Source organism: Taudactylus pleione, unplaced genomic scaffold (genome assembly GCF_031769625.1).
Source record: "Taudactylus pleione unplaced genomic scaffold, aTauple2 ptg000041l, whole genome shotgun sequence".
NCBI lineage: Eukaryota > Metazoa > Chordata > Amphibia > Anura > Myobatrachidae > Taudactylus > Taudactylus pleione.
The window spans coordinates 31080619-31095497 of NW_028284443.1; positions in this window are offsets into that span (position 1 = coordinate 31080619).

Consider the following 14879-nt stretch of genomic DNA (forward strand, 5'->3'; position numbering starts at 1 on the left):
GTCAGCAATGACAGGAGGGTCCCGCATTCTCACATGGGCTCAACACAATCTCACAACTATCCGCAGCTGTCACGACGTGCATGCAGGAGAATGGTCTCTACACCCAGAAGTCTTTCAGCTTCTAGTGGACAAATGGGGTCTTCCGGAAGTGGATCTCATGGCCTCAAGACACAACAACAGGCTTTCAATTTACGGAGCCAGAACAAAGGACCCCGACGCGGCCTTCATAGATGCATTGTCAGTGAAATGGAACTTCCATTTGGCATATCTCTTCCCTCCAATATCCCTGCTTCCTCGAGTGCTTCGAAAGCTCCGACAGGAGGGTGGCACAGTCCTGTTCATAGCTCCGGCTTGGCCCAGACATCATTGGTACTCCGATCTTCAAAGGCTCTCCATAGATGTTCCTCTTCAACTTCCTCTATGAGTAGACCTGTTGTCTCAGGGTTCATGTCTACATCTGGACCTAGCCCGTCTGTCTGTAACGGCTTTGCTCTTGAGACATCCCTCCTAATGGCTAAGGGTTTCTCCAGCTGTGTGTTCCAGACTATGCTCAGAGCATGTAAACCGGCCTCAGCCAGGATTTACCACAGAATTTGGCATACATATTTCCAATGGTGTGCTCCAAGAAACTATGACCCGCAAGTCTTTAAGGTTTCTCGAATTCTTGCCTTTCTTCAGGCTGGATTGGATCTAGGCCTCCGCCTAGCATCTCTGAAAGTGCAGGTCTCCACTTTGTCTAGGTCTCCGCTTTGTCTATCTGGTTTCAGCGCAGAATTGCTACTAAAGCGGATGTTCACACCTTCATGCAAGATGTTCTATGTATACAACTTCCCATTGTCCCTCCTGTGGCTCCATGGGATTTGTCAGTGGTGCTCCAAGCACTTTAAGAACCTCCATTCAAACCTCTGGAATCAGTGGATGTCAAGTGGCTCACTGCAAAGACTCTGTTTCTTCTGTATATAGCATCTGCCTGTAGGCTATTGGATTTAGGGGCGCTTTCATGTGGCTCCCCCTTTTTAATATGTAATCAGGAAAGGGCTGTTCTTCGAACACGTCCCGGCTTCCTCCCAAGGTGTTTTCTCGCTTCCACCTGAATGAGGAAATCGTGCTTCTGGCCTTTAAATCACCAGACCTCTTGGCAGGTGAGGCCTCTTTGGATGTGGTCCGTGCTCTGAAAATCTATGTGGACCGTAGTACTTCGATCAGGAAATCGGACTCCCTCTTTGTCCTATATGGATTCCACAAGAAGGGATGGCCAGCTAACAAACAGACTCTGGCCAGATGGATTCGCATGACTATCTCACATACTTACACGCAGACCGGCATTTGTGCCGGGTACAGTATCTGCTCATTCCACTTGCTCTGTGGGTCACTCGTGAGCATCCCAGCACTGAAGAGGCGTCCACCTGGTCTTCTATCCACACCTTTTATTAGGTTTTATTCCTTTGATACATTTGCCGCTCAGGATGCTTCCTTCAAGCATAGGGTTCTCCTATCGGCTCAGGAGTGTTCCTGTCCTTGAACAACTGCTTTGGGGCATGCCCAAAGCAGTTGTGGAGCCCTATGGACCCTGAAAAAGAAAAGGAGAGTTATGGTAAAACTTACCTTTGTTAACTCTTTCTTTGAAGTCCATAGGGTCAACAGGGCACGTGCCCTGACGCTCAGAGCTTCTATGGGTTTCTTCTGCTGGTCACTGGTTTCCTTCTCTGTGTGAGAGTGTGATTCCTCAGTGTACCAGTCTTCTTCTTTCCTATCCTGCGCCTGCCTTGGGCTTGTTAACAAATCTGAAGTGCCCTCAGTCTCTGGGCAGGGTATAGGGGGAAGGACCAGAGCATCCTGGGATTGAAAAGCTTTGCTGTTGGTGTCCGGTCCTCCAGGTCCCACCTACACCCCACTGTCTCCCTGTGGACCCTATGGACTTCGAAGAAAGAGAGTTAACAAAGGTAAGGTTTATCATAACTCTCCTTTTCCGATAAAAGTCACTATGGGATAAATGTAATTGGCTGCTGCTTTGAGAGATCGGCGAGACTGCCCGATGTTTTAAAGTAACAGTCTTTTACTAGGCAAAACCAGGTCGATTTTGCCTATTAAAAAATTGCTATTTTAAAACATCGGACAGTCTCTGTCTAAAAGCTGCAGCCTGTTATATTTACCCCAATATGTTTGCCTGGATTTTTTTGGTCGCGAAAAAATACTTACGTTATTTTGCAACTTATGCTGAGTATCCACTAGAACGATATATTGGAAAGCAGCTCAATTTGTTATAATGTAAAATTAGATAAAAGTTTTTGAGCGCTATAAGGAAGGGGAGTGGGGGATACCATGAATATTAGGGTACAAAGAATAGAAATAAAGGAAGTAAGTAAGAAAAATAAAATAAAATTAATCTAAAAAATGTGAAAAGATTGAATGTTTAAAACATTCAACTATTAAAGTGACATGTTTTTATATGTTTCAATTGTCTTAAACATTCAATCTTTTCAAATTTTTTACACTCATTTTATTTTATTTTTCTTACATCCTTTATTTCTATTCTGTGTACCCTAATATTCATGGTATCCCCCATCCCTCACTCTCCTTCCTTATAGTGCTCAAAAAAGTTTATGTCGTTTAGATGTGTTCCCGGCCTAAAATTTAATCTGTAAATAGTATAGGACTTATGCCATATTTAGAATGCTATTTTTATCTTTCATAATTAAACCCATAACCTTGTGCATATACAGGCAGGTGCATAAATATTGGGACATTGACAGAATTTTCATATTTTGGCCTCTATTCACCACCACAATGGCTTTGAAATGAAACAAACAAGATGTGCTTTAACTGCAGACTTTCAGATTTAATTTGAGGGTAATTACATCCAAATCAGGTGAACGGTGTAGGAATTACAACGGTTTCTATATGTGCCTCCCACTTTTTAAGGGGCCAAAAGTAATGGGACAAACTAAACAATCCTAAATCTAACTTTCACTTTTTAATACTGTGTTGCAAATCCTTTGCAGGCAATTACAGCCTGAAGTCTGGAACGCATAGACATCACCAGACGCTGGGTTTTATCCCTGGTGATGCTCTGCCAGGCCTCTACTGCAAATGTCTTCAGTTCCTGCTTGTTCTTGGGGCATTTTCCCTTCAGTTTTGTCTTCATCAAGTGAAATGCATGCTCAATCGGATTCAGGGTTATGGGCCCACCCACCATATCCAGGTAACCTCTTTCGGGTAGGTCCCTAACATACTAGGGTTCAAATCCAGAGCGCAGGACCCCCCAAAACTGTCCAAGACAAGCCGCCCCAGGGCACCACCATAGTAAGAAAAGTGCAGTGTAAAGAGATAGTTAGGAGCAGCTGCATATAAAGAATGAAAATAAAAAAGTGAAGTACATATATATATTAAACACACACAGTGAAGAGTTAAAATGTGTGTTAACCCTTCACTGTGTGTGTTTAATATATATGTGTGTATATATGTATATATATTATATATATATATATATATATATAATTAGCCTTAAAAAAACTCTTTGGTTACTTTTGCAGTATACTTCGGGTCATTGTCCATCTGCACTGTGAAGCGCCGTCCAATGAGTTCTGAAGCATTTGACTGAATATGAGCATATAATATTGCCCGAAACACTTCAGAATTCAATCTGCTGCTTTTGTCAGCAGTCACATCATCAATAAATACAAGGGAACCAGTTCCATTGGCATACATGCCCACGCCATGACACTACCACCACCATGCTTCACTGATGATGTGGTATGTTTTGGATCATGAGCAGTTCCTTTCCTTCTCCATACTCTTCTCTTCCCATCACTCTGGTACAAGTTGATCTTTGTCTCATCTGTCCATAGGATGTTGTTCCAGAACTGTAATGGCTTTTTTAAATGTTGTTTGGCAAACTCTAATCTGGTCTTCCTGTTTTTGAGGCTCACCAATGGTTTACATCTTGTGGTGAACCCTCTATATTCACTCTTGTGAAGTATTCTCTTAATTGTTGACACATATACACCTACCTCCTGGAGAGTGTTCTTGATTTGGCCAACTGTTGTGAAGGGGTTTTTCTTTACCAGGGAAATAATTCTTCTGTCAGCCACCACAGTTGTTTTCCGTGGTCTTCCGGGTCTTTTGGTGTTGCTGAGCTCTCCGGTGCGTTCTTTCTTTTTAAGAATGTTCCAAACAGTTGATTTGGCCTCACCTAATGTTTTTGCTATCTCTCTGATGGGTTTGTTTTGATTTTTCAGCCTAATGATGGCTTGCTTCACTGATAGTAACAACTCTTTAGATCAACTGATTCCAAATGCAAATGTCACACCTAGAATCAACTCCAGACCTCTTACCTGCTTAATTGATAATAAAATAACGAGGGAATAGCCCACACCTGTCCATGAAATAGCTTTTGAGTTGATAGTCCCATTACTTTTGGCCCCTTAACAAGTGGGAGGCACATATAGAAACCTTTGTAATTCCTACACCATTCACCTGATTTGGATGTAATTACCCTCAAATTAAATCTGAAAGTCTGCAGTTAAAGCACATCTTAAAAATGAAAATTCTGTCAATGTCCCAATATTTATGCACCTGACTGTAAAACAGAAACACACTATAAAGGGTAAACTTTTTTTTTTTTTTTTAAATACAAACAAGATGTATAACAGTGTATGTTTTCCAGATTTCCTCCTCTCTATTACAATTGAAAAACAAACATCACCTGGACACGTTTTTAAAATGTGTCTGCCAGTAATAAATACATCTATACATGAGGTATGACATGCACGGATAGTGATACAGTACTTATTACTATTAATAATCTTTCAAAACAATTTACTATATGCTATTATCATATCAACAGAATGAATTGCTAGAATGTTAGAAGGTTGCAGGAACATGAAATACAAGTTCACTTTATTTGATAAAGATACTGTAAAAAATTGACAATAGCAATGTAAATATGGCATACGTCATATACTATGTACTGATTATTACATTTTAGTTGCAAAATAATAACATAGGTGTTTTATTGCAACAGAAAAGCCAGTAATTTTCACTATTATTGGAAATGTAACACAACGAATGCCATTGATAGAGATATATTAAGTTAATAACAAGTTAGTATTGAATTAGTAAGAACCATGTCAACATTTTTTAGCTAGATGCCTATATTTTATATGTAGACATTTTGACCATGTCAAAATATAGGCAGGTCTACATGATTTCCTGTCATATATTTATTGGACTATGAGGGGGATTAGCGTTACTGTGATGGGGTTTAGCACAGCAGTTGCGGCAATTGACTTACATACATAGTGATATGATAGGATCAGTGTTTGTGCATATGCAGTGCTGCTCCCTCGATAGGCAACCTATGACAATTCAGCTGCTGGGGAACTACACATCCCAACATGTCCTTCTACAATTTTTTGCATGCCTTAACAGCAGCACTACTATGGGGTTAAGTGCAACTGTCCAGCAACATTTTGACTACATCCCAAACATGGAGTCAAGCCTAAATAGGCTATTGGAGAGACCTTGGTTATAAGATAAAGAAAAGATAATGGATGCAACATTTTCTGCTTGAGAACAGATTTGATGTGGAGAAAACACATGAGGCTGGACAATGTCTGTACTCACTAATGTTTTACAGAAATAATAAGTGGTCATTTCTGTAGAATCAGCTGGGATGATGTATGATATTCCAAACTGGGTGTTTCTAGCCAGGAGCTTCTCCTAATTTAGATAACTATTTGAAGCTTCTGATGAGCAATATTTAGATAATATTCCTGAAGCCTGAGACTTGATTTTCTTCAATAAGATGAATATTAAAGTATAGTAAGACCTTGCTACTACGACAAATTACCTGGTTAGGTAGAAGTATTAAAAATTGATTTTCACAATGTGGCTTGATTATTTTAACACTGTTCAGGTCCTTTTCTTTTTTATACTTGAGGTGAGGAGCTCAGTATTCTGAAGACATTATATAGCCTAATAGCAGTCTCCACTCTTCGAAGTGTGTTAAAGTGGTATTACACCGTTACTTGCCAAATTGGATCAGGTACTGGTTGTTATAAGTGGTGTTAGGTCAACAGTTACAACATCAGGCCCGTACAGTGCATGTGGATAGATGGCCATGATCTGGATGTTTGGCCTGAGCTCTCGGGCAAGAGTAGAAAGTGTAACTGATAGTGGCAGTTCATGTCAATATCGGGAGCACTAACCATGCTGGTAGAGTGCTTCCTTGATTTCATTAAGTACAGCTTAGGATAAGATTTGGTGCACCCAAATGTGAGCTAGAGTTCGATCCTTCGGGATATTGTTAGAAAGGGATTCACATGATCAACTAGTGCCTGCAAATGTTCTCTCTTTACAGATGTAAGTCTATGCATTCAGCACTTATTGGGAGCACCAAAAGTAATGGGTCTCAAATCATCTGCTCAATTTTTAACATGAGCCCGACTGTTTCAGTAGGTAATGTAGCTTGCTGAATACCTTTATATTCTTAGCAGCAGCAAACAGAGTTAATTAGTACCAAGAAAATTATCAGTAATGTTGGTTAATACTACACAAAAATTCTAGTGCATTCTTCCTACTGAATGATTCAAGGTTAACACTTATAGATAAAGGTACATGGTATGTTTATTAAATAACGAGACTGATTAAATAACTCATCTTTATTTATTGGTATTACAAATTTAATGTTTGTCCCCTTCAATATACTCCCCATTTGCACTAATACATCGCTGTAGTCTTGTTTTCCACTGGTGGAAGGCAGGGAGCAAATCAATTTCTGTTAGTTGTTTCAACATATCTGCCGTTTTCTTCTTTACAGCATCAACTGATTCAAAATGTGTCCCTTTAAGCACTGATCTAACTAAATCGGGCGAATATGGAGGATGTTCTAGTGTAGTAATGTGATTGTTGGTCAAAAACTGCTTCACAGAAAGTGTTTTCTGAGCAGACGCCTTGTCCTGGTGAAGAATGAAACCATTTTTCCACAGTTGCGGCCGTTTCTTTCTGACTTTTTTTCTCAGCTTTTTCAAAACTTCCTCATAATAATGCTGGGTAACTGTTGTGCCTTCTGGAACCCATTTTTGCAAAATTACACCCTTGATATAAAAAAAAACAATGAGCATTGCTTTGAATTTTGACTTGCTTTTTTCATTCTTGGTGATGACTGTGTTTTCCAGGGCATTGACCGTCTTTTGGTTTCAGGATCGTACTGGAAGATCCAGGTCTCATCACAAGTGATTACGAGACAGGCAGTCATTCCCATAGGCCGTAGTAAGCATTTGAAAACCTTCTGTTGGTGTTTTGTGCAATTTTACTAAAAATTTCAAATCGACACGTTTTAAACTTAGCATTTTCTCGGCACTATAGAAAACACAACCAAATTAAACGGCGACTCACAATCAACTGAACGTCAGAGTGTTGCTGCTTGTCATGCAAGTTCAGACAAGTTCAAGGTTACTACGTATGCAGTTAGAACCGGTTCGGACTGCTTTGTTTACTAGGTGGAATCACAGTCTCGTTATTTAATAGACATACCTCATATATCTTATATTTACTCTATTACAAGATTGTGTATCAAGGGGATACCATCCAATATATTTGCCAATACTAATCTTACCAGTTAGTGTCAATTTTGAACTCTTCAATAGCAAAAATCGATATACTGTATATGATTTTAATGTTATAATTTTTTACATTGCATTCTATTTTAACGAGTACATAAATAAAATAGTTTTTATTTTTCACTTCACTTTACATAAACACACACATTATAGTGACATTAAGGGGTATATTTACTAAGATGGGAGTTCTATTAAGAAGTCATGTTGCCCATAGCAACCAATCAGATTCCAGGTGTTATCTTCTAGAAGGTGTTAGATAAATAAGAAGTAGAATCTGTTTGGTTACTATGGGCAACATCACTTCTTAAATAGAACTCCTATTTTAGTAAATTTACCCCTAAGAGTGCCCCAGAAAGGAGTCTTCTTGTCTTGCCTATGCAAGAAATTCTATATATATTGGACTAGTTTCTAACTCCAGGGAGCACCACCAACATCTTTAATATGTAGGGAGAGGCTGCTCCCCCAAAATTTAAGTTTACGGTTGGTTAAAGAATATATATTTCTCCTGTGCAGAATCTTTTTCCAGATACCTTTAATGTTCTGTCAGTTGGTAAATTGTGTTAAAAGATCCTGTTTTAACATAATTTTAGGCTTTGTTATTATAACTTTTTCATTGTTCAATATGCTAAAGGCTATAAAAGCCATGATGTAGGTCATGCTGTGAAGCATATAATTGACAATTTTTATTCTTTTGATATTTAAATGTTCCTCTGTAATTACAGGAGTTAATACAGATTGGATACAGGGAGTTAGATTAGTTTGCTGTGCTATATGTTCGCTGAGCTGGAGCTAAGTGCCTATGCATTCGCAGTAGCTACCAGGTTTAATAAACATCTAGCAGGGCAGGCTCTGGAGGAAGCCGCCTCTTGTACCAAGCCCAGTGCGCAGACAAGAACCTAAATAGCTATCGTATATTGAAAGTTCCCCGTTCTGCAATGAACAGTAAACTGGCACTTTCCTATGTGAAATGGCATATATAGGATCAATGGACAAGAAAAGTTAATAGTTTCAAGAGGATGGTTTGGATTGCAGTTAAATTTAATGAGACAACCAGAGCTACAAGTTGCAGTGAGACTTCAATATAGCTGTAAAATATTTCGATAAACCTTATCTATTTGCATCAAAATTGTAGTTAATGCAAAAAGTTTCACTATATAGTTATAGAACTAGAAATGAAAATAAACCTTACATGAATATAGGAAATATTTCCCTGTAGTAAAATATATTCAGAGACACCATATCAGAGGTAGAAAACTCAGGGGGATTATAATAGACTGACAATTTTTTGGCAATTTTCATGTTGCTGAAACTCGCTGTGTGATTGTGGTGACTTTGGCCTCCAAGTAACGGGATTTAATAGCAGGGTATTTGGAGGCTGCGTCGCCAACCTACTGGAGATGTGCGGGGTGTTATGAAGCTACACATCGCGGGCATTCTGGTGTGTTTCCACCATTCCTCTCCATAAGCACAACACAACCAGCACTAAAGTTTCTGCCTAGGCTGGTATTGGAAAAATCAGGGTACAAAGTGTGTTGGGTTGAATATACATTACCAGGGGCTGGTGGCACTATAAGCAGGGATGCCAACCATCCCAGGGACAACTAGCCCTGTGCTGATGGCACTAGGGATAGTCCCTGGGCCGTGGGGTTCTGTCTTAATCATTTGTTGAAGAGCAAAAAGAATAAATATTCTTTCCTGACCCATTACAGGTCCCAGCTAGCCCTGTCATGCCTATTTTTAAGGTAGACAGGGTCCACTGGTACCTATAAAGAAAATATTAAATGAATGATGGGCACACACACACCACTGTATAGAAAAAAACTTTATTTAAAAAAAACTATACCATAGTGGGCACATCTTCCTTGTCCGCAAGTGTTGCATACCAAATCACATTCTTGAATTAGTGCTGCTTAACTTGACCAACTATATTCTTGATTTCAATACATGGGTTGTTTATATGATTTATTAATAAAGACTTGCAACAAAAAAAAAATCACATATACAAATATCAAATACAGCATAAAAGGAGCATTAGGCTCAATAAAATCCGTAAAATAGGTCAAAACCCTTAGGGGCATATCTACCCATTTTCCAGGATGGAACTCGCCAGGGGCGCCATCTGGCAGTGCTTATTTAGGGGGGTGTGACCTAACGAGCAACTAAGGAGGACGTGGGCACTGATTGCTCCTGCTATACTGGAGCATTTTGGGGTCCCAGGTGACAAATCCCAGCCCTCCACCATGATCCAGGGCTTCTCCTCTCACCATCTACACCTGGTGAACGTCCGGAGGCTGGTGCTGCGGGGCATGGTGATCCAGTGCCGGGGCCTACTCCTGCACTGAAGCCTGGGACTAAAGTTGGAGGCCGGGTGTAAGTCGCGGTCCATGCCGGCGCGATCGTGGCTGATCTCCCCCTTGCTGTATTGAGCTGCAGGTAAGCTGTTTGTCCTCCCCCTGCACCTGGTTGCTGGGCCCAGTACTGCCCTGTGGGCCCTTGTAATTAGTGTGGAGCCCTGGGAGACTAAGCGTCCACCATCTTGGAAGCAGGCAAAACTGGTCCTTTTACTCTGCAGCACTGGTTCTAAAGGTGTCTAGCTACCTGCCTGTGTGATATTCCCTACATAAATGCTCTGCATCTAGCTCTGTGGTCCTGCCTGCCTGCCTGCCTAGGTTTGGTATTAATCTTCTCATTTGAAGAATATTCTCCACAGTGCTGCTGGATTATATGCCCACACCAGCTTCCCTTATGGCCAGTGATTAACAATGTGACTTTCTTTCACTGCTCCTGTATGTTTTGACGCTATTCAAGATCTGTAGATCCGTGGTATTATCAAGCTGTCTCATTAGATTGCCAGTGTTCTGTAATCTACTGTTCTTTATTTCCTTTTCATAAATGATGCCTAAACGTCAATGCGCTCCCAAGGTGGTGCCTCCTGTGAGCTTCTTTAAAGAACGTTTGCCTGCTCAGGGTGCAATGGAAGCTGTCTCCCATGATGTAAAGGCTTAAAGACCAGTTTCTACAACACAGACATTTCCTATTGCTGCTACTGCTCTACCTCCTGCCGCTACCCTTGGAGATGGGGAACCTTTAACAGTGGGGTCCATGAAACAACTTTTGTCTTTCAAAGAGGATATTTCCTTGGAGTTTTGGATCGCGCTACAGTCCTGTCAGCAGTCAATCGATGATTTGGGATCTCGCACCTATCACTTGGAAACTAAGATGGAGGAAGTGGTTGTATCCCATAACGACCTGATTCACTTGCACAAGCAGTTTCAGCCTGAGGTTATGGCCTTGCAAAATAAGGTTGGTGACCTTGAAGATCGGTCACGATGCAACAATATAAAGATTTGTGGTATTTCAGAATCCATAAGTTTTAGGGCCCTTCAAGAATTTGTTATGTATATCTTTATGAAGCTCCTACCTACTACCCCTATTAAAGATTTCTTAATTGATTGTATCCATCATTTGCCTCGTACGAAAAATGCCTTGGCTGGGGTACCTCGGGACACACTAATGCGACTACATTTTTTCCACATAAAGGATGCCATACTCCTAACTGCACGTCCGACTGATTCTTCTGCTGCAGTGCTGGAAGAGCTACAACTATTTGGTGATATCTGTGCAACTACTTTAGCTCAGCGCCAATCGCTTCATCAAGTTACAAATGCACTTCGGAAGGCAGAGGTCTTGTACCGGTGGGGCTTCCCAACAAAGCTGATCATATCTCGTAATGGACCCACAGTTATGGTTTCTACACCGATTCTTCAATTACTTCACTCTTGGAATATTGGGCCTGACGATCCAGTACAGATTTCCTCAATTCCTTGTATCCCAAAGGAATGGTCTTCTGTGGGGTCTACAGTCTGAGGGCCAGCCATTTTCCTTTTTTGCGCGTCTTGCTGTTTAATTTTTTTTGTTCGCTGGACTAATGCTGCATACACACGTAAAGATTTTCTGTCCAACCATCCAACTAGTTGATTGGTTGGAATGAAAATCTGGAACACTATGATCAGCAATTTGCTCCTAAATGCCATAAACAAGATGAAAATGGTCGTCAGACAAGTTTAAATGTTTGATCTAAACAATTTGTTCAAAAAACTGTTTTTGTCCATTTTCCAGCGTTTGGGAGCAAATTGCTGATTGTCATTTTGATTTCATACCTCACCAGATTTTCATTCCAACCAATCAACTAGTTGGATGATTGGACAGAAAATCTTTACGTGTGTACCCAGCTTAACTCTTTAGGTGTATCAGTGACCTTGGGACCCTGGACTGTTCCTGGTAAGACAGATTTATAGAGGTTTAGCCCTTTAAACAGGTAATTTCAATCTGGTTTCTAGGACTCAGTAACTATTACGTGTTTGATTACTGTTAATTCTCACTTATCTTTGTCCTCTTTGGATTTATAGTGTCATTAAAACGACACATTTAAATAAAATTGTGTATTTATATTACGAGTGGTGGAAGAGGGGCTGTACCACCCTTTCCATTTAGTGTCATCTTAGTTGGTGACCTCCTCTAGCTCCACATGGAAGCTATTTCAGTTTGTTTATTGTGTATTTTTTGTTTTATTGTTTTCCTGTTTATTTTTTCCCTTGGGTACTTATTCTGTATGTACTGTTTTGCATACTGATGTGTTATACCTCCATTGCTATTATCTATGGATAAGGTTATATCTCTGAATGTTAAGGGTTTAAACTACCCAAATAAAAGATGCCTTACCTTTCGATACTTTGCTAAGGCTAAAGCTCACGTGGTAACTATACAGGAAACACATTTTGCTGCCTCTTCTCCACCTAAAGGGGGGTATCCACTAGACGATAAAGTTGAACGATTGAACGATAATGACAAAATCGTTCGATAATCGTTCAAACATCGTTTGAACATCGTTTGCAAATCGTGCAGTAATTGTTTCTAACGATGTACGATGCGCGCTCCCGCTGGTCGTTTGATCGTCTCCTCCATCGACTGAACATGCAGGTCAATTTCACTTGATTGCTTACAAATCGTTTACACATCGTTTACACATCGTTTACACATCGTTCATGCTGAACGATCAAACGATGAACCACTGTCTGCCCACTATAGCTGAAAGCTCTCAATTACAGATTAAAACAACATAGTTTATTGTTAGATCTTTTGCAAATCGTTTGCAGATCTTTTGCAAATCCTTTGCAAATCTTTTGCAAATCCTTTGCAAATTGTTCAGAGTGGAAGATCATATTTCAAGGGAAACTTCAAGGGAAAATCGTTAAGAGGTTGGACAGGGATAAAATCGTCTAGTGGATGCCCCCCATTAGTTCTCTGACAACATTTATCCTCCCTGTTACACTGGAAATGGGCCACAGAAAAAGGCTGGAGTAGCTATTTTAATTTCTCGCTCCTGTAATTTTACACTACAATCCCAATATGCAGATGTGCATGAGCGTTATTTGATTTTAATTGGCAAGTTAGAAGACCAGTTGATCACTTTGGTATCTGTTTATGTCCCTAATACCAAACAGGTGGCATTTTATAGACATTTCTGTACTGCTTTGCAAAAATGTAAGGGAGCGGTTAGGCGATTTTAATAAGGTCATTGATCAGAAAGTTAACATCCTCTCCCACGGTTAGGATGAAGGCTACATCTCAGCATGACCATTCTCGGGCCTTTCAAAAACTTTTAATGGAATATGATTTGTTTGATATTTGGAGGGCAAAACACCTGACAGTACAGGACTATACATTTTACTCAGATGTCCACTGGTCATATTCCAGAATTGATTTAGCTTTGGCAGATAAATAACCTCTACAACAAGGCTGTAATACTTCCTATAACATGGTCTGATCATGCACCTCTTTGTTTGGAGGGGGTTTTGGGGTCACCTTGCATGACGCCTAGGAACTTATATTTTGTCTGATCTGGTGTCTAAACATGTCCTCTCCTGTACTATGTATATGGGAACAAATAAACCAACAGACACTTCTGTTTTTAATTATTGGTGTACACTAAAAGCAGTGGTTAGAGGGAAAGCTATTCAATCAGTGGCACGTATTAAGAACGCCAATATACAAAGGCATGCCGCACTAGAAGCTCAATTAAGAGACGTGGAGGAGCGACATAAATGTTCACCTTCTGATGCTGATATTTTTGAAGACCTGCTTAAGGCCAGGGATGAATGGAACAGTTTCACTTTACAAGAGGTGCATAGGAACCTATTTCAGTTAAGACAAGGTTTTATGTACAGGGTGATAGAGCAGACAGAATGCTGGCACAAAAACTAAGGGGGAAATTGGTTATGGAGAGAATTTGTGAGATTTTCCATAAAGTGGGTGCAAAAGTGTCAGATCCTCTAGACATAGCTAATGCTTTTGCTGAGTACTATTTGAAACTCTACAACTTATCTAGTGATCTGCAGGTTTTTCAGCCCAAGCCGGAAGAGATTGCCAAAATGTTTGGATGCTATTAATCTCCTGTCCCTACAGGAGGATTCAATTCAGTCCCTTAGTGATCCTTTGTCAGCAGAAGAAATAACTGTTGCCATAGAGTCCTTACCTTTAGATAAAGCTCCTGGTCCGGTAACTATACCAATGCTCTTTATGAAACTTTCAAAGGAAGAATTGAAAGAGAGATGTTGGAGGTGCAAATTGTGGCACTTCCCAAACCTGGGAAGAACTCCTCATTAGTCACCAACTACAGATCAATAGCACTTTTGAATACTGATGTTAAGGTATATGCCAAATTAATAGGTTAGGTCCGTTAGTACCCTCATTAATTAACTAAGATCAGGCTGGGTTTATCTTGAGTAGACAACCTTTAGATAACACTAGGCGGGTTTTCAACTTGGTTGGTTTATTTGCTGTAGCAGTAAACCCATTATTATTGCTCTCTGATGCTGAAAAAGTATTCAACAGATTGCATTGGGTTGCCTATATGTGGTTCTGAATCGGTTTGGGTTGCGGGATAGAGCTATGTTGTCTACATTGGCCCTTCATTCTAACCCCGCAGCTAAAGTTTTTGTGAATGCTCTTCTCTCCTCGGCCTTTCCTATATCGAATGGTACTCTGCAGTGTTGCCCGCTTTCTCCTTTGATTTCTTGCTTGCTATAGAAATTTTTTCGGAAACCATGCTATACAGGGTCCTCAGTTTGGGACTTATCTCATAAAATCTGCTTATTTGCTGACAATGTAATGCGTTTTACTAGGCCTGAATCCTCATTGTCGCCACTGCATATGATATTGGAACAATATTCCAGAGTGTCGTCTTATAAATTAAAC